This window comes from Hyla sarda, chromosome 4 (genome assembly GCF_029499605.1).
Source record: "Hyla sarda isolate aHylSar1 chromosome 4, aHylSar1.hap1, whole genome shotgun sequence".
Classification (NCBI taxonomy): Eukaryota; Metazoa; Chordata; class Amphibia; order Anura; family Hylidae; genus Hyla; species Hyla sarda.
Window position 1 is genome coordinate 394,906,649 of NC_079192.1, and position 24,930 is coordinate 394,931,578.

General features: G+C 42.3%; 1 long non-coding RNA gene across 2 annotated transcripts in view; it reads right to left on the bottom strand.

The window, feature by feature from the left end:
* Positions 1-439: 439 nt before the first annotated feature.
* LOC130367116 (uncharacterized) overlaps positions 440-24,930 on the bottom strand; it is a 45,104-nt gene continuing 20,613 nt past the window's right edge. The window contains exons 1-3 of one of the 2 annotated variants that reach the window (XR_008892086.1): positions 18,568-18,677; positions 6,059-6,202; positions 440-1,334 (exon numbers count right to left, since the gene is read on the bottom strand). This is a non-coding gene — a long non-coding RNA (uncharacterized LOC130367116). Of the gene's footprint in view, positions 1,335-6,058; positions 6,203-18,567; positions 18,678-24,930 lie in introns of those variants that run through there. The other variant, XR_008892085.1, reaches the window with a different exon arrangement.

Below are 24,930 nucleotides of genomic sequence, written 5' to 3' on the forward strand. Positions count from 1 at the left end.
TGTCTTGAAGAAATCTGACATGGGTCCTTTTTTATCTCATGGTCCACCATCTTTTCATTGCCACAGACACCATTACCCCTCAACTGCCTACAATCCTTCCTAGGTTATTGTTGTGTGACAGCTGCCTATCTTGGTTCAGGCAGTACAATAGAACTGGATACAGATTTGTCTTAAAGAAATCGGACACGGCCCCTTTGTTATCTTATGGCCCACCATCTTTTCATTGCCATATAAACCATTACCCCTTAACTGCCTATAACCTTTCCTATGTTATTGTGTGACAGATGCTTATTTTGGTTTAGGCAGTACAATAGAGCTTGATACAGACTTGTCTTGAAGAAATCTGACATGGCCCCTTTGTTATGTTATGGCCCACCAGCTTTTCATTGCCACAGACACCATTACCTCTCAACTGCCGGCAATCCTTCCTAGGTTATTGTTGTGTGACAGCTGCCTATCTTGGTTCAGGCAGTACAATAGGATACAGATTTGTCTTGAATAAATCTGACATGGCCCCTTTGTTATCTTATGGCCCACCATCTTTTCATTGCCACAGACCTTTGTGACCTAAGTTATTGCTGTGTGACAGCTGCTTTTCTTGGTTTAGGCAGTACAAAAGAGCTGGATGCAGACTTGTCTTGAAGAAATCTGACATAGGCCCTTTGTTATCTGTTCCATTTATCACAGCTGGGTGCAAAAGAAGGGGGAATCGTCCATATCTACCACACCGATTGCTTTAAGGGGTCTTCAAATTCTACAATATTGATTACAGACCATCAAAATCAGCTAGGTTGGGGTCCAACTCCTGCCACCCCATCCAATTGGCTGGTTGCAGAGGCCATGGCGTTTTAGCGAGTACCACTTACCCTGTTTACCAGGCATAGCTCCACACCTCTTGTAGTGGCTGTTCCTGGTACTGCAGCTCCAGAGAAGTTCAGTCCCAGTCAAGTGATTGATACTGAGCCATAAAACCAGGCACAAACACTGTTTACCAGGCATAGCGCCACACATCTTGTAATGGCTGTTCCTGGTACTGCAGCTCCAGAGAAATTCAGTCCCAGTCAAGTGATTGATACTAAGCCATAAAACCAGGCAAACACTGTTTACCAGGCATAGCGCCACACATCTTGTAGTGGCTGCTCCTGGTACTGCAGCTCCAGAGCAGTTCAGTGCCAGTCAAGTGATTGAGACTGAGCCATAATACCAGGCACAATTATTGTTTACCTGTCACAGCTCCACTCTTCTAGCATACATTAAGCACTGTGATGCTCCGTGGGTCAGACTGGTGATCATGTGACCCAGTTACAGCAATAAACGGTATGGATGCAGCTGTGCTGGAATAAAACAGAAGGTAGAACTCGTGATGGGGAATGTGCATAATATGAGCAACAACAAAAAATCAACTACAGCCTCTATTTTTAGTTTTTTTTTTTTTCTTAAAACAAAACAATTCTCCACACACACACATATATATATATATATATATATATATATATATATATATATATATCTTTATTGGAACAATTAGGGAAAAATGAGATGTGTTTACAGCATGCTGCCTCGTGCTGAGCAATGTTACAGGCAAGGGAGCAGACAGGGAATGAATGCAGCGCTTGATCTGGGAGAATTTTATTTAGTTTCCTTTTCAGTTTTAGACTTTGTATGGTCTAATAAAGTTTTTTTATTTTTATTCTATTTATAATCTACTTTTCTACTATTATATTGTAAACATTGTAATTATTGGACTATGCTTCACACATGTAAGGTTTTGCTACAGTGTATTAGTGTTATTTCGAGCTATTGTGAATGTTTACAAATGATTGCTTAAAGATGGGATTTCAGCCTCTGAAATAGTGTTTCCCAACAAAAGTGCCTCCAGCTGTTGCGAAACTACAACTCCCAGCATGCCCGGACAGCCTTCGGCTGTCTGGGCATGCTGGGAGTTGTAATTTCGAAACAGCTGGAGGCACCCTTGTTGGGAAACACTGCTCTAAATGTAAACGTTGAAAGCTGTGGATGCCCTTGTGCAGTATTCACTAAAATATGACTTTTTTCTTAGTGTCCATTAGAGGGCGCTGATGTTCCATTACTGTAACATTTCCTGACTACGCTGAGGGTCTTGTCTTACAATGATTTTCTTGGTTATACAATGTGACCTTGTGCATACGCTGACACTTAACATAACAGCCCTGTGTTTAGAACAGACATCGAATGGCTCCTTTACTACTGATAGGTGCATTGTAGAAATTATATCAAAATCTTGGCTGCTGCTCGTCCTTTTTGCAAAAATAAGCTTTGCTTCATACAATTTGGAAATTATTGTATTAACCCCTTGGGGACGGAGGGTTTTCCAGTTTTTGCACTTTCGTTTTTTTCCTCCTTATCTTTTAAAAAACATAACCCTTTCAGTATTGCAGCTAAAAATCCATATGATGGCTTATTTTTTGCGCCACCAATTCTACTTTGTAATGACACAATTTTTCGTTAAAAATGACACCTTATCACCGCGGACATCCCGAACAGCACCCTGAGCTTTACTTTCACTTTAGAAGGGTTAATAGCGCGCGGCACCGCGATCAGTGCCGCACACTATTAGCCACAGGACACGGCCGTTGTTAGAGGCCGGGCCCGACCCGCTATGACGCGGGGCCTCTGTGTTGCCCCGCATTGTAGAAAGGGAGTGGGCTGAGGGCGCATGGGTACGCCCTTCGTCTCCAAGGAGTTAAAGGGGTACTCCACTGGAAAACATTTTTTTTTTTTTATCAACTGGTGACAGAAAGTTAAACAGATTTGTAAATTACTTCTATTAAAAAATCTTAATCCTTCCAGTACTTATCAGCTGCTGTTATGATCCACAGGAAGTTCTTTTCTTTTTGAATTTCCTTTCTGTCTGACCACAGTGCTCTCTGCTGACACCTCTGTCCATTTTAGGAACTGTCCAGGGTATGAGCAAATCCCCATAGGAAACCTCTCCTGCTCCGGACAGTTCCTATAATGGACAGAGGTGTCAGCTGAGAGCACTGTGGTCAGACAGATAGGAAATTCAAAAAGAAAAGATATTCCTGTGGATCATAAGAGCAGCTGATAAGTACTGGAAGGATTAAGATTTTAGTAGAAGTAATTTACTAATCTGTTTAACTTTCTGGCACCAGTTGATTAAAAACATTTTTTTTTCCAGTGGAGTACCCCTTTAAGACAAAGGAACCATAAGTTCCAGCATGTTCTGTTGCACTGATTGCTGCCCCCATAGCTTTTGTAGAGACCTAGAGATTGCATATATTTTTCAGAATTACATGTAAGAGTCAATGGAACATCCTGTTATACAGGTAAAAGTAAGATCTTGGTAATAAAAGTGGGGTATCCCTCCCTCTGACAGCTATATGCCCATATCTCAGCAGTGTGTAATGAAGAGACAGGTGGTTAAACAGATAGGAGTGTGTAATGAAGAGACGGGGAGGTGTAATGAAGAGACATGTGTAATGAAGAGACAGGGGTGTATAATGAAGAGACAAGGGTGTGTACTGAAGAGACAAGGGTGTGTATTGAAGAGATAGGGGATGTAACAAAGAGATGGGTGAAATGAAGAGACAGGGGTGTTTAATGAAAAGACAGAGCAGTATAATGAAGAGAGAGGGGTGTATAATGAAGTGACAGGGGGTGTCATAAAGAGACAGGGGTGTGTAATGAAGAGATGGGGGGTGTAATGAAGTGACAGGGGAGTGTAAGGAAGAGACAGGAGTGTGTAATGAGGAGACAGGAATTTGTTATGAAGAGACAGTGTGTAAAGAAGAGACAGGGGAGTATAATGAAGAGACAGGGGTGTCTGTGATGCAGTGACAGGTGTGTAATGAAGAGACGGGGTGTAATAAAGAGACGGGGTGAAATTAAGAAACAGGGGAGTGTAATGAAGAGACAGGGGGTGTAATGAAGAGACAGAGCAGTATAATGAAGAGACAAAGCAGTATAATGAAGAGACAGGGGTATATAATGAAGAGACAAGGGTGTGTACTGAAGAGACACGGGTGTGTACTGAAGAGACAGGGGAGGGAATGAAGAGACGGTTGAAATGAAGAGACAGGGGTGTGTAATGAAAAGACAGAGCAGTATAATGAAGAGAGAGGGGGGTGTAATGAAGTGGCAGGGGGTGTCATAAAGAGACAGGGGTGTGTAATGAAGAGACAGGAGGGTGTAATGAAGTGACAGGGGAGTGTCAGGAAGAGACAGGGGTGTGTGATAAAGTGACAGGGGAGTGTAAGGAAGAGACAGGAGTATGTAATGAGGAGACAGGAATTTGTAATGAAGATACGGGGTGTAATGAAGAGACATGGGAGTATAATGAAGAGACAGTGGTGTCTGTGATGCAGTGATGGGTGTGTAATGAAGAGACGGAGGTGTAATAAAGAGACGGTGAAATTAAGAGACAGGGGGGTGTAATGAAGAGACAAAGGGGTGTAATGAAGAGACAGAGCAGTATAATGAAAAGACAGGGGTGTATAATGAAGAGACAAGGATGTGTAATGAAGAGACAGGGGATGTCATAAAGAGACATGTGAAATGAAGAGACGGGTGTGTAATGAAAAGACAGAGCAGTATAATGTAGAGAGAGGGGTGTGTAATGAAGTGGCAGGGGTGTCAAAAAGAGACAGGGGTGTGTAATGAAGAGACAGGAGGGTGTAATGAAGTGACAGGGGAGTGTAAGGAAGAGACAGGAGTGTGTAATGAGAAGACAGGAATTTGTTATGAAGATACGGGGTGTAATGAAGAGACAGGTGAGTATAATGAAGAGACGGTGGTATCTGTGATGCAGTGAGGGGTGTGTAATGAAGAAATGGAGGTGTAATAAAGAGACAGTGAAATTAAGAAACAGGGGAGTGTAATGAAGAGACAGAGCAGTATAATGAAGAGACAGAGCAATAGAATGAATAGACAGGGTGTATAATGAAGAGACAAGGGTGTGTACTGAAGAGACAGGGGTGTAATAAAGAGACAGGGGTGTGTAATGAAAAGACAGAGCAGTATAATGAAGAGACAGGGGGTGTAATGAAGTGACGGGGTGTGTACTGAAGAGAAAGGGGGGAGTAATGAAAAGACAGAGCAGTATAATGAAGAGACAGGGGGTGTAATGAAGAGACCGGGGGTGAAATAAGGAGATGGGTGAAATGAAGAGACAGGGGTGTCATGAAAAGACAGAGCAGTATAATGAAGTGACAGGGGTGTAATGAAGTGACAGGGGGTGTGTACTGAAGAGACAGGGGGTGTAATAAAGAGACGGGTGAAATTAAGAGACAGAGGTGTCATGATAAGACAGAAGTGAAATAAAGTGGCCACCGATGTCTAGATGGTGGAAGCTATGGGAGCTGCTGTGGTTGTCAGTGGAATAAACTATTCTCTGCACTGGTGATCTGTCTGGGCCGTCCAATGCCTGTTCACCATGTGTGCCCTCATGTACCTACTGCCCCCAACACCTTCTAAGATCTTGTGGGCATTTCTTTGAAGCAGCTATCCTGCTTCTCTCAGTCCAATTTTGTGCCCCCTCTTAAAGTCTGTTAACTGGGCAAAATGTCTTTCAGTGCATCATAGGGGCATGTCTAGCAGTCACCGATCTCTCACCAAGAGGTACACTACCCAAAAGGAGCCTCTGAGAGCCTTTTTTACAGCTGTCACACTTGATGATTGGTATATGGGATAATGCTGGGACTTCCTGCAGATAGAGGCAGAAGGAGCAGCTTCATTCCTAATCTGTACTTAGAGCTTTTCAAGTGGTTTCATATACTGTTTCCCAACCAGGGTACCTCCAGCTGTTGGAAAACTACAACTTCCAGCATGCCCGGACAGCCTTTGGCTGCCCGGGCATGCTGAAAGTTGTAGTTTTCCAACAGCTGGAGGCACCCTGGTTGGGATACATTGGCTTAGGTTATGGAATATTTGAGAAGGATTTAAGAAAGAATCCGTACTTAAATCCACCATCAAATCCAGACAGTGTGAACAGGTCCCGAATGTGTCACGAAGCCCAGAACCTCTGTACAGCTTCTCATGACACCGAACATAAAACACTCACCGGCAGCAGCACTGGGAGGAACTCCGCACATCACTGGTAATACCATCCATTCTTCATCTCCTTCATTCTTAGCAGCTCAGTATTTGTAGAATGCAAACCAGACATTCTGTGCGGGGGGAATCCTGCGCCTCGGTGACAAATCGCCTGACAATTTAAGCAGATGCCACATCAACACTCAGGGCTAATATCGCATTTCACACACCAAATATCTAATGTGATAATCTGGAAACTCAAAGACAAAACACAAAACTGACAGCCTACACAGGAGCCGCAAAAAACGCAGAACAGGGGCGGCACGTGTGTATGGGGGGACAGATGGAGAGATAGAAAGATAGATAGATATGGGATAGATAGATGTGAGATAGATAGATAGATAGATAGATAGATAGATATGAAATAGATGTGAGATAGATATGAGATAGATATGAGATAGATAGATAGATATGAAATAGATGTGAGATAGATATGAGATAGATATGAGATAGATAGATAGATATGAAATAGATGTGAGATAGATATGAGATAGATATGAGATAGATAGATGTGAGATATATATGAGATAGATAGATGTGAGATATATATGAGATAGATAGATGTGAGATAGATAGATAGATATGAGATAGATAGATATGAGATAGATATGAGATAGATAGATAGATTTGATATACTGTATATGAGATAGATAGATAGATAGATAGATAGATAGATATGAGATAGATAGATGTTAGATAGATAGATGTTAGATAGATAGATGGATATAAACAGGAGAATACTGCAGCACACTGCTAGCACAAAGATACAGATAAAACATGAAATGCTATATTGCTACAATGCAAAAAATAAAAAAATTGAGGTGCTTTGCTCACCATTTGGCCAAATAGTTTGGACCATCCCACCACGGTAAGGTGATCTCATGGGGACGGCATTCAGCCTAGCAGCGGGCACCTGTATGCCTGGTCCATGCAATAGTTTGGTATCAGTATGTGCTGGCCAACTTATCCTTAGATAATAGATAGATAGATAGATAGATAGATAGATAGATATGAGATAGATAGATATGAGATAGATAGACAGATATGAGATAGATAGATAGATAGATAGATAGATAGACAGATAGACAGATATGAGATAGATAGACAGATATGAGATAGATAGATATGAGATAGATAGATATGAGATAGATAGACAGATATGAGATAGATAGATAGATAGATAGACAGATATGAGATAGATAGACAGATATGAGATAGATAGATAGATAGATAGATATGAGATAGATATGAGATAGATAGATAGATAGATAGATAGATATGAGATAGATAGATAGATATGAGATAGATAGATATGATATAGATAGATAGAAATGAGATCGATAGATAGATATGAGATAGATAGATATTAGATAGATATGAGATAGATAGATATTAGATAGATATGAGATAGATAGATATGAGAGAGATAGATAGATAGATATGAGATAGATAGATAGATAGATATGAGATAGATAGATAGATAGATAGATAGATAGATATGAGATAGATAGATCTAGCATAACATAACTAAACTAATAAACAGTTTTCTTCATGTCTTTGTTTATACGCACACTGAGTAAACATTCACAGAGCAGGGAGCTAAAGTAAGTGAACCTTTGAATTTTTAGGGGAACAAGTCAGCAGCATCACCCACACTAACCTGCTGGATTGCCAGTTGGTGCGGATGACCTTGATAAAAATGGTATGTACCTTATCTTCCTAGGTGCCATCACTGCTGAGAAATCCTTACAAATCTTAATATGTAAAGGAAGGTCTTGGTGCACTGGGGGCTTTACATAGTCCTGAGGTGAACCAAGACCTTAAATTACATATTGGGACTTGTAAGGATATTTTGGGAATGGCAGCATCTAGGAGGATAAGGTAAAGGCCATTTTAATCATTGTCCCCTGCACTAACAGGCAGTACGAGCAGGTTCGTGCATTAGTGGTTAGTGATGCTGCGGACAGATTGTCAAAAAGCTATTACAGTGAAACCTCCCTTAGTGGACACTTCCCAATAGGGGACAGTTTTTTATTCCCCGGCAGAGTCCATATTTTCACCCTCCGACACACCCAACAGGGGACAAAACACACCCAACAGGGGACAAAACACACCCAATAGGGGACAAGCAGGCTTATGTGCCGGCCCTACATTGTACACAGGGGTGCCGTCAGGGGGTACAGTCAATACCCCAGTAAGGGCCCCAGGCTCCCCAGCACAGAAGCAGAAGACTGCTGTTTAAACAGTGGTTTCCTGCTTCTGTATGTCCGCCGGCCACATAATTCGTCAGGTACAGGGGCTCTCGGCGGGTTTGACGTTCTCCTGACATCTTCTGCGCTGCACTCACTGAGAGGCTGTGAGCAGCGGCGGCTGCCGGCACTGACGACTGACGCTTCTGACATCACTTGTCAGTGCCCGCAGCCGCCGCTGTTGCTCTCAGTAAGTGCAGTGCAGAGGAGATCAGGAGAATGTCAAACCCACTGAGAGCCCCTGCACCTGAGCCTGCTGGCAAGGTAAGAAGAACATCAGGGGGAGGAGGGAAGGGGAAAAGTGATGTGGCACGGGTAAGGGGAGATGATTTGGCATAGGGCACATGGGCTTTTCACAGCAGCAAAGAACTGTCAGATTAAAGGTTCCTCTCTATGTATCACAGCAACTAAAAATAACCTTTTTCTAAAACATATATACTTTAATGATATGCTTTAAAATAAGAATAACTAAAGCAAAAAAATAATAAACTATAATTAGTGACCTATAGGTGAATAAATATGTCAAAAAAAGGGAGACACAGGTCCTATTGGTAAATGGGCAGCCCCCTATGAGAGAGACAATGCACCACAACCATCGATCACTACGGATATATCAGTGGTGCAATTAGATACATTCTCATATATATACAATGGTGCTACTCATTATTTAGGACCTCTCCCCACACCACGTGAGAAAAGTGATAAGATAAATGTTACAATTTGGTATCCGTTCCGACGCGTTTCCCCCCAACTTGTGGGGTTTCTCAAGGAACTAATGGGATACAATCAACAGTCATAAAAATCGTCTCTGGTGTTATAAGATTGTTTCTGATGCAGTAGGTGCCTGAATAAAAGAATACATAAACACACTATTTGCATCTCTTTCAAACCAGCTTAAAAACTGCTAAATATGTACATGAAAGAAATGAAAAAAAAAAAAAAGGATATTTATAGAAACTCTCCCCAGGAGGGGTACATACCTAAACTTGATTGACGCCACTCTCAAAGCAGATAACTTATGGACAGTATATTGTACTGCATCTCCAAAGAACAAGCACTAGATAAACAAGCAGCAGTACATGTCCGTCAGTTTTTAAACTACATTGCATTAACACAATAAAGCAGGGGGGGGCATGGTATAAAAAAGTACCCAGTAGTGATACATACCTATCTTATGCCCGCCTTGTACCAACGATGGATACCTAGCGCCAAGATAAGCGCACTGTTTGATCACAGGCGGCATGTGTATGGCTCAGTACACTGCCATTATATACACAGGCCGGCATACATTTCCGGGGTAGCACCGATTCACTTCCGGTGTTTACCCGGCTGTGTAATACGCATGCGTGACTTCCCTGCTTCTGAAGGTTTATACTATGATGTGACTCCGATCAGGCGCAGGCGCACTCAGATAGCACAGAGATCGCAACAGTGTCTCCGTGTGTGCCTATTGCGCATGACCGGAGCCACTCGCGATCATGTGACCGTCATGTGATTTAAATGTTTACAAACAATATGGTAAAGAATGGACCAGGTCAGTCCACTCAATCCCATAGTGTACAATCAAGGTAAGTATGACCTACTGACCATCGGGGAGGTTTATATTACAAAGATGTAAATATATTATTATTACAAGGCAAGATGTAAATTTATTATTATTACAGGACACCTTAAATGGTAATTATTATGAAGGTCTGTGATTATGTCCGCAGATCTGGATGTACTTATGATCACCAAAGCCATTGTCCTTCCATATTACTTAACAAAAAGGAGGAGAAAGAGGTGGTTATAGAAAAAGAAGAAGAAGAGGAAGTTGTAAGAAAATAATGAAGATAATGATACTAACGCTTAGAGTAGCAGAGGAAAAGATCAAAAGATCAAACATTCTGGTAATATATTGAGATGATATAGCTACCCAGAGTACATCATACCTTCCTCTTAAATCTGTATCTGTTTCGGATCCCCATTAGTATTATCATTGCTCCCAGCCAAATCAGGTTTTATATGACTATATCTAGTTAACAGAGACATATGTAAAGTGGGCTCCAGAGCTTATGTAGAGGAAATGAAAAAGATAGGAATAAACAAAAAAGAGGGGGAGACAGCGGTGCCCCCCTGAATCTAAATCCCCAACCCTCTGTCCCTACCTTTTGAGGGACCCACCTCCTTAACAGGGTGGCCTCAACCACGAGGACTTTCCCTCCCTTACCAAGTGATGGATCTATCCGGTTCACATCCTGCAGAAAGGAAAAATGGGACGAATGTCTTTGGCGATCCCATCCTCACAAATCTATAATCACAGCCTGTCACCAAATTATAGTTAGTCTTCATAATGTTCACCAAATAAGTATTAGCTCCTATATTGGAGACAAATAGATACCCTAAAACAAGGGGAGAGGAGAACAAGGCAATTTATCACATCTCCTAGTCTCCTGTAGCCTAAGCTAATCCTCCTTTTATCATCCAAAAAAGTGACACTGTAAATTATCCCTGTTCAATAAAGGGTGTGAATAAGAGGCTCTCATTTAAGCCATAAGGTCTCACTGTCTTAAGTCTGAAAATCCATTCGGCCTCCTTCCTCAAAATCTTTCTATCCATATCCCCTCTCCTTATACTCGATCTGATGACCTCTATCACCTGAAATGTTATTACCCTAGGATCTCCATTGTGTTGTTCCCATACATGTTTGGCTATAGAGGTGTCATGTCTGTGTCGTATGTCACCTAGATGTTCACCCACCCTCCTTCGTATCTCACGGCTTGTTTTCCCCACATAACCTAATGGGCATGTACATCTACATAAATAGACCACTCCACTTGTTTTACAGTTTGTGAAGTCCCTGATCTTAAATTCTTCACCTGTATGATCGTTCTTAAAGGTTTTGGATTTGTCTATAAAAGGGCATGCTATACAGTTCCCTCCACATCTAAAAGTGCCTATAGGCTTTCTCGCCAACCAAGATCCTGATGTTTCTTCTCTTTCGAAGTGGCTATGGACCACAAAGTCCCTGATGGATCTTCCTCTTCGAAAAGTGATGGACGGATGGTCAGATAACACATCTTTCAAGTGAGGGTCAGTTTTTAGAATGCCCCAGTATCGACCCAAAATCCTTTTAACCTGTTCTGATCTTTCATCAAAAGTGCCTATCAGGCGGATCTGTTTGTTGTTATTGGGTGGTCTCTTTTTAGGAGTTAGAAGGTCTGTCCTATCACTCTTAAGTGCATGTTTAAAGGCTTTCCTAAGGACCCTATCGGGATACCCCCTTTCTTGAAACCTTTTTCTCAGGTCAGCCGACTGTCTAATAAAGTCCTCCCTATCTGAGCAATTGCGTCTCAGTCGTAAATACTGACCCTTGGGGATCCCGTGTTTCTGAGGGTTGGGGTGGTGACTCTCGTATCTTAATAAGTTATTGGTCGCCGTGGGTTTCCTATATATGCTCGTCCTAAGGCCCCCCCTTCCGTCTTTCTCAATTAGCACATCCAAAAACGGGAGGGATACAGAGCTGCTTTCTGATGTAAACCGCAGCCCGATAGGATTATGGTTGAGGGATGATACGAACTCCTTAAACAAAGCCTCCGTTCCTTTCCACAATATGAACACGTCGTCTATGTATCTTCCCCAATATAGAATTTTTGATGTATACTGGTTTTCCTACTCTCCAAATACAATGTTATCCTCCCACCAACCCAGGGTCACATTTGCGTATGTGGGGGCACAAGGGCTCCCCATCGCTGTGCCCCTGAGTTGGTGGTAGATACGACGGTCAAATATGAAATAGTTATGTTGCAAAACAAATTGGAGGAGGGATAAAACAAAACGACTATGTTCTTGACAAGGGATACCTCGAGACCTTAAATAGTGTTCGGTGGCTTTTAGACCCCATTCGTGTGGTATACTACTATACAAGGCCTCTACATCTATTGATGCTAGTAGAACATCTGTTTCCACTGTTATCCCGTCAAGTTTTTGCAATAAGTCAGAGGTGTCCCTAATATAAGAGGGAAGGGCAGTTACAAACTCTCTCAGGATCCTGTCTACATATATGCCACAATTCTGTGTGATTGATGAGACACCTGATACAATAGGTCGTCCTTTTAGAGGATGAAGCCCCTTATGGACCTTTGGCAACGCGTAAAAGGTCGCTATTAGTGGTTTATTGGGGAGGAGGAAATTAAACTCATCCCTATCAATCAGTCTTTTATCTAAGGCATCAACAAGCACATTTTCTAGTTCCAATAAAAATTCATCAGTCGGATCGGAGGTAAGTACAGCATATCCATCCCTGTCCCGAAGAAGATCTAAACACATGGTCTTGTATTTGTCAATGGGTAAGATAACCAAATTTCCCCCTTTATCTGCCGGTTTTAACACAATACTTCTATCTTTTTCAAGTCTCCTCAGAGCCTGCATTTCCATATTATTGAAGTTGTTCTCAAAGTACATGTGTCTTGTATCTAGATGTTTAAGATCATCTTCAACCATTTTCTGGAAGATGTCGATTTCTGGAGAATCAGTGGGGGGAGGCATCCTCTCACTCTTCAATTTTAAAGATGTGAATGGGCCAATCCCCGACTCCTCTGGTCTCAGAGTATTTAGATCTGCCAGCATTCTGACATCTTCCAGGATAGGTCTTTCTATACCAAGGCCCATACTTTCTATTTCTTCCTGCTGAGAAAAGTGTTTGTGCCACCTAAGTTTGCGGACGAAAAGATGTAAATCCTTAACCCATGAAAATAATTTAAATCTCCCTACAGGTACATAAGACAGCCCTTTTTTCAGGATAGAAATTTCATCTACAGTCAATACCTTGTCTGACAGATTAATAATGCGATTTTCTACTGTCTCCTCTCTCTCAGTCCGTATTGGGAGGTCTCTAAAGGGGCAGCCTGGGAGGTTAATGATGTAATTAACGATGATGTAGAGGAGGAGGATGATAGGGGCTCTGAAGGCTCTCCCCCTGGAGCTCTCCCTGATTGTTTCCATTTTCCCCCTCTTCCCTTACCTCTTCCTCTTCCCCCCCTGCCTCTACCACGTCCCCTATTTATCCGTTTGTACCCTGAGTCAATCTCTGACTCTATCTCCGAGGAAGAGACTTCACTGCCTCTTGTTTCAGCTATTTTATCCGAGGTTATATTGTATGCCCTGTGTTCTTTAAATTCCAAGAGATCCCTCTTGAATTGTTTATGTTTTCTTTCTTTTATATTATTGACAAAGCGCTCAACGGAGGTTTTCAAAATATTATCCCGTCTCTGGAATTCAGGATCTTCCTTCTGATCCAATGCTTTCTCTATCAGAGAGTTCAATTTTTTGGAGCTCTCAGACAGGGAAATTTTTTCCTCTTCTAAAAGTAGCTTCATTAATCTAATGGAACTTTCTGTTAGCTCTGTCTCCCACTTGGTTTGAAATTCCGGGGTACGTGGTTTTGCTGCAGGTATTATAGCAATTCTAAGTCCCTTTGGGACTATCCCAGATTCTATATAACTCTCAAGGGATTGGATTTCCCATAGGGCCCTCAAGTGATCTTTATATGTATTATATAGATCATTAAACAGACTTTTTATGGAAGGGGTATTTAGATCCTCAGTATAATCAATGTCAGAAAAAACCTTCTTAGCATCACTTAACAATTTTTCAGTGTCCAAAGGACCTGTGAGGAAGCTGGCCATTTATGTTTGTAAATAAACTTTTCACAGCAGCAAAGAACTGTCAGATTAAAGGTTCCTCTCTATGTATCACAGCAACTAAAAATAACCTTTTTCTAAAACATATATACTTTAATGATATGCTTTAAAATAAGAATAACTAAAGCAAAAAAATAATAAACTATAATTAGTGACCTATAGGTGAATAAATATGTCAAAAAAAGGGAGACACAGGTCCTATTGGTAAATGGGCAGCCCCCTATGAGAGAGACAATGCACCACAACCATCGATCACTACGGATATATCAGTGGTGCAATTAGATACATTCTCATATATATACAATGGTGCTACTCATTATTTAGGACCTCTCCCCACACCACGTGAGAAAAGTGATAAGATAAATGTTACAATTTGGTATCCGTTCCGACGCGTTTCCCCCCAACTTGTGGGGATTCTCAAGGAACTAATGGGATACAATCAACAGTCATAAAAATCGTCTCTGGTGTTATAAGATTGTTTCTGATGCAGTAGGTGCCTGAATAAAAGAATACATAAACACACTATTTGCATCTCTTTCAAACCAGCTTAAAAACTGCTAAATATGTACATGAAAGAAATGAAAAAAAAAAAAAAAAGGATATTTATAGAAACTCTCCCCAGGAGGGGTACATACCTAAACTTGATTGACGCCACTCTCAAAGCAGATAACTTATGGACAGTATATTGTACTGCATCTCCAAAGAACAAGCACTAGATAAACAAGCAGCAGTACATGTCCGTCAGTTTTTAAACTACATTGCATTAACACAATAAAGCAGGGGGGGGCATGGTATAAAAAAGTACCCAGTAGTGATACATACCTATCTTATGCCCGCCTTGTACCAACGATGGATACCTAGCGCCAAGATAAGCGCACTGTTTGATCACAGGCGGCATGTGTATGGCTCAGTACACTGCCATTATATACACAGGCCGGCATACATTTCCGGGGTAGCACCGATTCACTTCCGGTGTTTACCCGGCTGTGTAATACGCATGCGTGACTTCCCTGCTTCTGAAGGTTTATACTATGATGTGACTCCGATCAGGCGCAGGCGCACTCAGATAGCACAGAGATCGCAACAGTGTCTCCGTGTGTGCCTATTGCGCATGACCGGAGCCACTCGCGATCATGTGACCGTCATGTGATTTAAATGTTTACAAACAATATGGTAAAGAATGGACCAGGTCAGTCCACTCAATCCCATAGTGTACAATCAAGGTAAGTATGACCTACTGACCATCGGGGAGGTTTATATTACAAAGATGTAAATATATTATTATTACAAGGCAAGATGTAAATTTATTATTATTACAGGACACCTTAAATGGTAATTATTATGAAGGTCTGTGATTATGTCCGCAGATCTGGATGTACTTATGATCACCAAAGCCATTGTCCTTCCATATTACTTAACAAAAAGGAGGAGAAAGAGGTGGTTATAGAAAAAGAAGAAGAAGAGGAAGTTGTAAGAAAATAATGAAGATAATGATACTAACGCTTAGAGTAGCAGAGGAAAAGATCAAAAGATCAAACATGACATTTCTTTCATGTACATATTTAGCAGTTTTTAAGCTGGTTTGAAAGAGATGCAAATAGTGTGTTTATGTATTCTTTTATTCAGGCACCTACTGCATCAGAAACAATCTTATAACACCAGAGACGATTTTTATGACTGTTGATTGTATCCCATTAGTTCCTTGAGAAACCCCACAAGTTGGGGGGAAACGCGTCGGAACGGATACCAAATTGTAACATTTATCTTATCACTTTTCTCACGTGGTGTGGGGAGAGGTCCTAAATAATGAGTAGCACCATTGTATATATATGAGAATGTATCTAATTGCACCACTGATATATCCGTAGTGATCGATGGTTGTGGTGCATTGTCTCTCTCATAGGGGGCTGCCCATTTACCAATAGGACCTGTGTCTCCCTTTTTTTGACATATTTATTTACCTATAGGTCACTAATTATAGTTTATTATTTTTTTGCTTTAGTTATTCTTATTTTAAAGCATATCATTAAAGTATATATGTTTTAGAAAAAGGTTATTTTTAGTTGCTGTGATACATAGGGCACATGGGGAATAAAGTGGCACAGGGGGATAAAGGGAGAATCAAATGGCACAAGGGGGAAGAAATGCCACAGGGAGTGGTAAAGAAGCAGTGATGAATTTGCACAGAGGGTAATAAAGGAGGAATTAAATAGCACAGGGGGATCAAGGGAAAATGATGTGGCACAGCGGGTAAAGGGGGGATGATTTGGCACAGGGGGAATAAAGTGGCACAGGGTATAAAGGGGAATGTTATGGCACAGAAGGGCTCAAAGGGGGGAAGAATGAAATGGCAATGGAGGGATCAAGAGGGGGAATTAAACGTAATTGGGGGATTCTACTGTAATATTGCTTTTTATCATGTTTTATAGGTAATTACACTCTGGAGTGAGTACAGTACAGTATCCGGTCATTTAGAAAGATTTTCGAGCCTTTTTTCCCATTAGGGAACATCTCTCAATAGCAGACAGTTTTCATTGTTCCCGAGAGTGTCCGCTATTGAGAGATTCTACTGTATTAGAAAATAATGTAAAGGTTCTTGTGTATGCCGTGTGCTTACCTGTTTTAGCTGATGTGGCATGGATAACATTTCAGCCATACTTATTGCACACAGAATCCCAGAAATGATTTCCTAATGCTGCCTACATTTCCCATGAATCCTCGGGCTTTGAAGAGAGAGAGAGAGGGGGTGGAGCCTGGTGACGCCTGGTCATCCAATTACCTCCAGCTCCAGAGACTCATAAGTGGATTGAGGCCAGTTCACATTATGTGCAGTTTTGATGTTTTCTTATTTAAAATGTGTTTTTAGAGAAATATTGCCGTGAGAAGAAAGGTATTTGACCTGTAATCACAACTGGGGTGTTTTATAAAGATTTGAAGTCTTTAGGCTGGTCACATGTTGCATTTTAACCTCATATTTGTAGTTATTTTTTATTTTTTTTATTGCATTTTGACCATGTTTTTCCTGTGATTTTCTGAAATTGCTGTAAAAGTTATCAATTTTTATTGCAATTTGGGCAATCTCAGTAAAATAGTGACTTTTTTTTTCCAGCCATTTAAGAAAGAATAAACTTATAAAAAGCTAAAAGAAAAAAACAAAAAAAACATAGCAAAAATATATGAACAAAGCCTCAGGGGAGGTGTACGACTACTATATATTCTGATCCTATAGAGATAACAGCAGCAGTATATGGAAGGTGTATAACTACAATATATCCAGACCCATAAAGATAGCAGCAGCAGTATACAGATAGATTGGGAGGGGAGAGGTATAACTACTATATATATATATATATATATATATATATATATATATATATATATATATATATATGTTCAAATAGCAGCAGAGTTGCAGAATTCAAATCTACCATTAAAATGACTAGGACATAACTCTCCAGAAGTAGCACTTAATCCTGATATGCATTTTTTCTGTATGTTGTGAAATTTTGACCCGACTAATGTTGTTTTTCTTTCTTTTCTGTATTTCAGACATTCTGGATATTCATCATATGTTATTACCTGCGTAAATTAGTTCAGCTTTCAGGTGCTCCGGTGGGCTGGAAAAGGTGGATACAGTCCTAGGAAAGAGTCTCCTAGGACTGTATCCACCTTTTCCAGCCCACCGGAGCACCGGAAAGCTGAACTAATTTATGCAGGAAGACATCAACTGCCGAGCGGAGAAGTTCGTGACGAATCGGATTTACTGTAAGTTCGCTCATCTCTAGTTTCAACATACAATGGTCGTCCTGGAACCAATTAATATTGTAACTTGAGGGACCACTGTACTATAACTACTGTATATTTTCAAGCGTCCGCCCACTTCACCATAACCACTGGGAGGAAACACATTTGGGGAGATTTATCAAAACCTGTGCAGAGGAAGAGCGGTGTAGTTGCCCATAGCAACCAATCAGATTGCTTCTTTCATTTTCCACAGGCCTCTTTAGAGGCCTGTGGAAAATGAAAGAAGCAATCTGATTGGTTGCTATGGGCAACTGCACCACTCTTCCTCTGCACAGGTTTTGATAAATCTCCCCCATTATGAACACACCCTGAACCACCAATGTAACATGTGTCTCTTAATATATGTAACGATGATATATACACTGTGCACTTATGTTTGTAATTATCTAATTTATTGAATGTAATATAACCCACACTGAAGGTCACTAATTTGGGCTTGAGAATGGCGGCGAGAGGCCGCGGAAACGTTGCTGTTATATATATATATATATATATATATATATATATATATATATATATTATCCCATAGAGATAGCAGCAGCAGTATATAGATAGAGCTGGAGTGATAGCAGCAGTATACAAATAGAACTGGGATGGGAGGCATATATCTACTATATACAGGTATATCCTGATCCCAAAGACAGAGCAGTAGTATTCAGATAGAGCTGGAAGAATGATGTGTAACTGATCCCATAGAGATAGCAGTAGCAGTATACAGATAGAGCTGAAGAAGAGGTGTATACCTTCTATATATCCTGATCCTATAGACATGTCAGCAGCAGTGTACAGATCAAACTGAAGGGGAGACATCTGAGAGTTGCTGAAGAGGATCTAATAGGTGATAATGCCACCCAGAACTGACCACTTCCTCTGACACATTAAACTCATTCATTTTCTGTGGGTCAGACTGGTGTTCACATGACCCAGTTACAATAATAAATGTATAGCTGCAACTATACTGGAATGGAAAAAAAATGGTGCTGTTTAGAGATGAGCGAACTTACAGTAAGTTCGATTCGTCACGAACTTCTCGGCTCGGCAGTTGATGACTTATCCTGCATAAATTAGTTCAGCTTTCAGGTGCTCCGGTGGGCTGGAAATAGCTGGAAGAAGAGCGTGCTAAGCCATGTAAGGCTGGGTTCACACCACATTTTTGCAATACAGTTCCCGTATCAGGTTTGTGATAAAAAAACAAAAAAAAAACGGATTCCTCAAAACCTGACTAAGGCTGTATTCACACCTCGTTTTTACATTACGGGTGCCGGATCCGGCTGGGGGAGGGGAAAACCGAGCTCTCCCGTACCCCAGCCGGACCAGCGCTGAAATCCATTTACCTTAATGAGCCGACCGGAGTCAAACGGTGACTTCGGTCGGCTCATTTTTTACCCATATCGGGTTTGTGACCGGACCTAAAACTGTAGTATACTACGGTCCGGCACCCGTAACGTAAAAACGAGGTGTGAATGCAGCCTAAACTGTATCAAAAATTTTTTTTTTATCTGTGTATCTGTATATGGTTGAAAAATGATGTCCGGTTTCATCTGTTTTTTAAGAAAAAAAACATATACGTTTTTAACTTTTCACTCCATTATGAATAAAGTTTCACTTGTTTGATTGAAATTCCAAGAAAAAAAACGAAAAGTCGAAAACCCTATGGTGAAAACCGGATGGAAACGTACGCACATACAGCTCTGTATGGTTCCCATTGACTCCTATGTTTAAAAAAAACATACCGTATTTTTCGCCTTATAGGACGCACCGGCGTATAAGACGCACCCAATTTATAGGTGCAAAATCTAAAAAAATAAAGATTTTGAACCCAATAGTGGTCTTCAACCTGCGGACCTCCAGATGTTGCAAAACTACAACTCCCAGCATGCCCGGACAGCCGTTGGCTGTCCGGGCATGCTGGGAGTTGTAGTTTTGCAACATCTGGAGGTCCGCAGATTGAAGACCACTGCATAGCAGGTAATACTGACGTGTCCCCGCCGCTCCGGACCCGTCACCGCTGCCCTGGATGTCGCTCCATCGCTGTCGCCGTGTCCCCGTCGCTCCGGAACGTCTCTGCTGCCGGCCGGGTATCCTCGCTCTCCGTCGCCGCCATCACGTCATTACGCAGGCCGACGCACGTACGCGACGATGTGATGACGAGGAAGGAGAGCGCCGGCCATACAGGGGATCCCTGAACGGAGAAGACACCAAAGAGGAAGGTAAGGTCCCCCCCGGTGTCCTGTAAGCACTAACCCGGCTATTCAGTCGGACTGTTCGGGACCGCCGCGGTGAGATCGCGGCGGTCCCGAACAGCCCGACTGAACAGCCGGGTTAGTGTCCCTTCAGACGCGGCGGTCAGCTTTGATCGCCGCGTCTGAAGGGTTAATACAGGGCATCACCGCGATCGTTGATGTCCTGTATTAGCCGCGGGTCCCGGCCGTTGATGGCCGCAGGGACCGCCGCGATAGGGGTGTATTCGCCGTATAAGACGCACCGACTTTTCCCCCCCAGTTTTGGGGAAGAAAAAGTGCGTCTTATATGGCGAAAAATACGGTATACGGTTTAATACTGTTTTTCAACTGGACCAAAAACCGTGGTAGGCTACGGTTTTCTGTCCGGAAAAAAAAAAGTAAAAAACCGTATGGTTTGAAAACGGAGACGACCGTAAACATTATGGTGCATACTGTTTTGAATGGGAAGTCTATGGGCGCGGTTTTCTGTACGGTTGAATACGTTTTTATTTTATGAAACCGTATGCTGAAACTGTATAGCAAAATCATGGTGTGAACCCACCCTAAGTCAATGTTTGACCTATTAAGAGCCTTGAGACATAACTGGGGATTGTCAACCAAACCCCAGAATCTCCTGCAGGAAGGAGCCAATCATATGTACGCAAATCCTATTCACTGTCACAGGAAATGTTTGTGGGAGGTGATTGCTAGTGTTGAGCGGCATAGGCCATATTCGAATTCGCGAATATTCGCGAATATATGGATGAATATTCGTCATATATTCGCGAATATTCGCATATTCCTGTTTTATTTTCGCATATGCAAATATTCGCATATGTGAAAATTAAGATTTGAGAATATTCGCATATGCGAACATTAGCATATGCTAATTTTCGTATATGCGAATTTACGCACGACAGTCTCACACAGTAGTATTACAGCCTTCTTTACACCACACAAGCTGGAAGCAGAGAGGGATGATCACTGTGAGGTGTACTGTGAAAAAAAAAACAAAAAAAAAAAACGAATATTCGTAATTACGAATATATAGCGCTATATTCGCGAAATTCGCGAATTCGCGAATATGCGATATTCGCGAATAATATTCGAATTGCGAATATTCGTGAGCAACACTAGTGATTGCTGCTAAGTGGGAATCTACTGTACAGGATGTTAGGTTCAAGTGTTTACTTACTTTTTTCCTCCTGCACTGTGGATGTTTACTCAATGTGCTCAATAACAGACATGCACTTGTTTACCTGTTATTAGTTTAGTTACATTGTGTTTGTCTATTATTGCGACTTCGATAAAAGACAACATTTCATGTTCAATGAAGAAATGTCGCCAATTTTGAAGGGTTCACTTACTTACCCAAATTTGGCTCAGCAACAGTTACTGTTATGGAAATTTAAAGGGGTACTCCGCTGCTCAGCATTTTGGAACAAACTGTTCCGAACGCTGGAGCCGGCGCCGGGAGCTCGTGGCATCATAGCCCCACCCCCTCATGATGCATCATAGCCCCACCCCCTCATGATGTCATGCCCTGCCCCCTCAATGCAAGTCTATGGGAGGGGGCGTGACATCCGTCACGCCCCCTCCCATAGACTTGCATTGAGGGGGCGGGGCTATGATGTCACAAGCTCCTGGCGCAACATCATTGGAGCTTAAAGCGCAACTGTCACGAATTTGTACCCCCATAAACCAATCACAGGGGGACAAAGTTCTTTAGAATTACTATTCAGGTATACTTTTTGCTGCTTTCTAGCAGCTTTGATCAGGCAAAAAAATGCTTTATATGACGGTCAGCAACAGTCGGATAGGCGTGGCTATGGCCCGTGGCCGCCACGCTTATCCCCTGTATGCCAGCGCTAAGACCGCTGTGTGATTGACAGACAGGTCCCAGCACATAGGCTCCTTATTATCCTTATCTGCAGGAGGCGAACATTCAAAACCAGTGCCCGTTCTCCTGCTTGCAGTGCCAGCACAGCGGGCGGCAAGGTTTCATAGCAAGCGCTCGCTAGATGCAGAGCATTACTCCGCGCACTGAGAGTAGGGTTGCCTCCTTTCTTGCAAAAAAATTACCGCCCATGCTAATTTGCATACTTCATTATATATGCGTGACATCACAGGATTCACATATGTGGGGGAAATTTTGTCCTATTCTGACCCCTATAACTTTTTTATTTCTCCTTATAGGGGGATGTATGAGGGCTCATTTTTTTTCTCCCCAATCTGCAGTTTTTAACAGAACCATTTTTGTTTTGATGTCACTTTTTGATTTTTTTTTTCTAACTGCAAATTCGGGAGTTGCAGTTAGTTCCTAACTACAACTCCGATCATGCCCTGATACAGCCTGTGGTTCAGCAGCTGCCCCAAACAAAACTACAACTCCCAGCATGTTGGACTATATAGTAGTATATAGTATAGGTCAGTGTTTACCAAACAGGGGTGCCTCCAGCTGTTGCAAAACTACAACTTCCAGCATGTTGGATTATATAGTAGTATATAGTATAGGTGAGTGTTTCCCAACCAGGGGTGCCTCCAGCTGTTGCAAAACTACAACTTCCAGCATGTTGGACTGTATAGTAGTATATAGTACAGGTCAGTGTTTCCCAACCAGAGGTGCCTCCAGCTGTAGCAAAACTTGCTGGGAGTTGTAGTTTTGCAACAGCTGGAGGTGCTCTGGTTGGGAAACACTGATATAGGTTATGGTGCAACATTCTGGTAGTAGGAGGATTGGTTGGATAAATACGGCCATTGCATTGCTGGTATTTTTATAATATAAAAATACGGGCAGGGCGGCCAAAATACACGCCAGGTGGCAACCCTAACTGAGGGCGGGAGTGAGCGCTTTCTATAAAAACTAGCTGTGCAGCACCGGTGGTGTTATTTGTTATTGCAGCGTACTGGGGCCATCGGGCGAGAGTGCCCATGGCTCTTCACACTTTCTGCACTGCAGGCGGCTAGTTTTCATAGCAAGCGCTCGCTCCCAGCCCCAGTGCGCGGTGTAATGCTCTGCTTCTAGCAAGCGCTTGCTATGAAAACTTGCCGCCCGCTGTGCCGCGCTGCAAGCAGGAGAATGAGCACTGTCTTTTCTTATAAAGTTGTTCGCCGCCCGCAGATAAGGAGCCTATGTACTGGGACCTGTCTGTCAATCACACAGCAGTCCCAGCACTGGCATACAGGGGATAGGCGTGGCAGCCTGACCATCATGTGGTGGCCCAGTACGTGAGATGTTGTCCCGTACCCTTGCTGTCCTGTCAGGCAGCCTCCTTCAGTGTCCCCAGGGCCCCTTGCACCTGTTTCCCCCCCTGTACATATGTTCTGCAGTGTATTGTATTATAAAATGTCTTCATCTGCCCTCATCATAACCGCTACCACAGTCATATAAAGCATTTTTTAGCCTGATCAAAGCTGCTAGAAAACAGCAAAAGGTATTCCTGAATAGTTATTATAAAGAACTTTGTCCCCCTGTGATTAGTTTATGGGGTACAAATTTGTGATAGTTGCTCTTTAAATAGTAGGAGCTTTTCCAGAACCAGCTCACATAATAGGATAGGAGGAAGGCTGTCAGAGATAAGGAAGGGGCTGTGATTCTGGAATATAAGTGGAAGCCATACTATGAGGCCATGAATAAGGAGGAGAGCCATTCATGGACCAAAAATTAGATAGGGAGCCATGACGGGGACAAAGAATAAAATTGGGAGCCATGCTGGAAGATAGGAATGAGATGGGCAGCCATTCTGGGGACTAGGAAGAGGCTGGGAACCATGCTGGGATTGGAAAGTGATGGGGAGCCATGCTGGGGACCAGGACTAAAATGCAGAACCATGCTGGGGACCAGGACTAAAATGCAGAGCCATGCTGGGGACCAGGACTAAAATGCAGAGCCATGCTGGGAACCCAGAATAATAAAGGAAGCCACACTACCAGGATTTAGATGTGGAGTCATGCTTCAGACAAGGAATGAGATGGGAAGCCTTTCATGCATGTGTAATGTCCCAGTACAGGATATAGTCCCGTACAGTACTTAGGCCCAGTCAGGTTGAGTCCCTCATTGTCCTAGGGGCTCTCCTGCAGAATCTCCCCCATAGTAGTAAGTCTAATGTTATGTATAGTGTTGTAAATATAGAGCATAATGTTATGTATAGGTATATAAAGTATAAAGGACCTTTAAGGACCTTTGGAGGAATCACCTGTTATGTTCACATGATGTGTTATGTTACCCAGAGAGCGCCAGTTGACCACCTGACCTGCAGCTTGACCTATGGGTTTCTTGCTCAGCCCCCCTTTATAAGAGGGGGAGCCATTACAATCTTTCTGTGATGGCCAGGGGGGTGTAGGGTATGGGGAGTGTAGCTGTGCGGTAATTAAAGGGTGCTTGTTAACCCTTGCTATTCGTGACGCCAGGGTGAGGGCTCCTCTGTAATGCTTGTCCAACCGCCACCCTTCCCAAGAGCGATAGGGAGGTAGATAATAATAGAATGTCCACAACCGGAGAGTTTTCTGAAAACAGGTATAACTTTTACTGAAGATTTTCTGCAAGCTTCATAAACGGAACAGTCTCTGTGCATACAACTGCTTTCTTTGGAGATTGACAAAGGTTGGGACTTTAGCAATTTAGAGTCTTTAATGTATTATGCGCTGTTCCACTGGATTTAGGGGATTTAGTTGCGGTCCAGTAGTGACGCTAGCTTTAGCGGAGGTAGTTTAGAACTCACGGTTTTAGTTCAGCTGAGGCCGTTAGGTTTTCAGGCCTAGCGTGTCTTTGCAAGTTGCGCAGATCCGTCCTGCTAGTCCGGCATCCACGAGAGCAGCAACCCAAGAGAGCGATAATTGGCTACAGCTCCCATATATGGGCAGGGGCTGGACTAGTGCTAATTG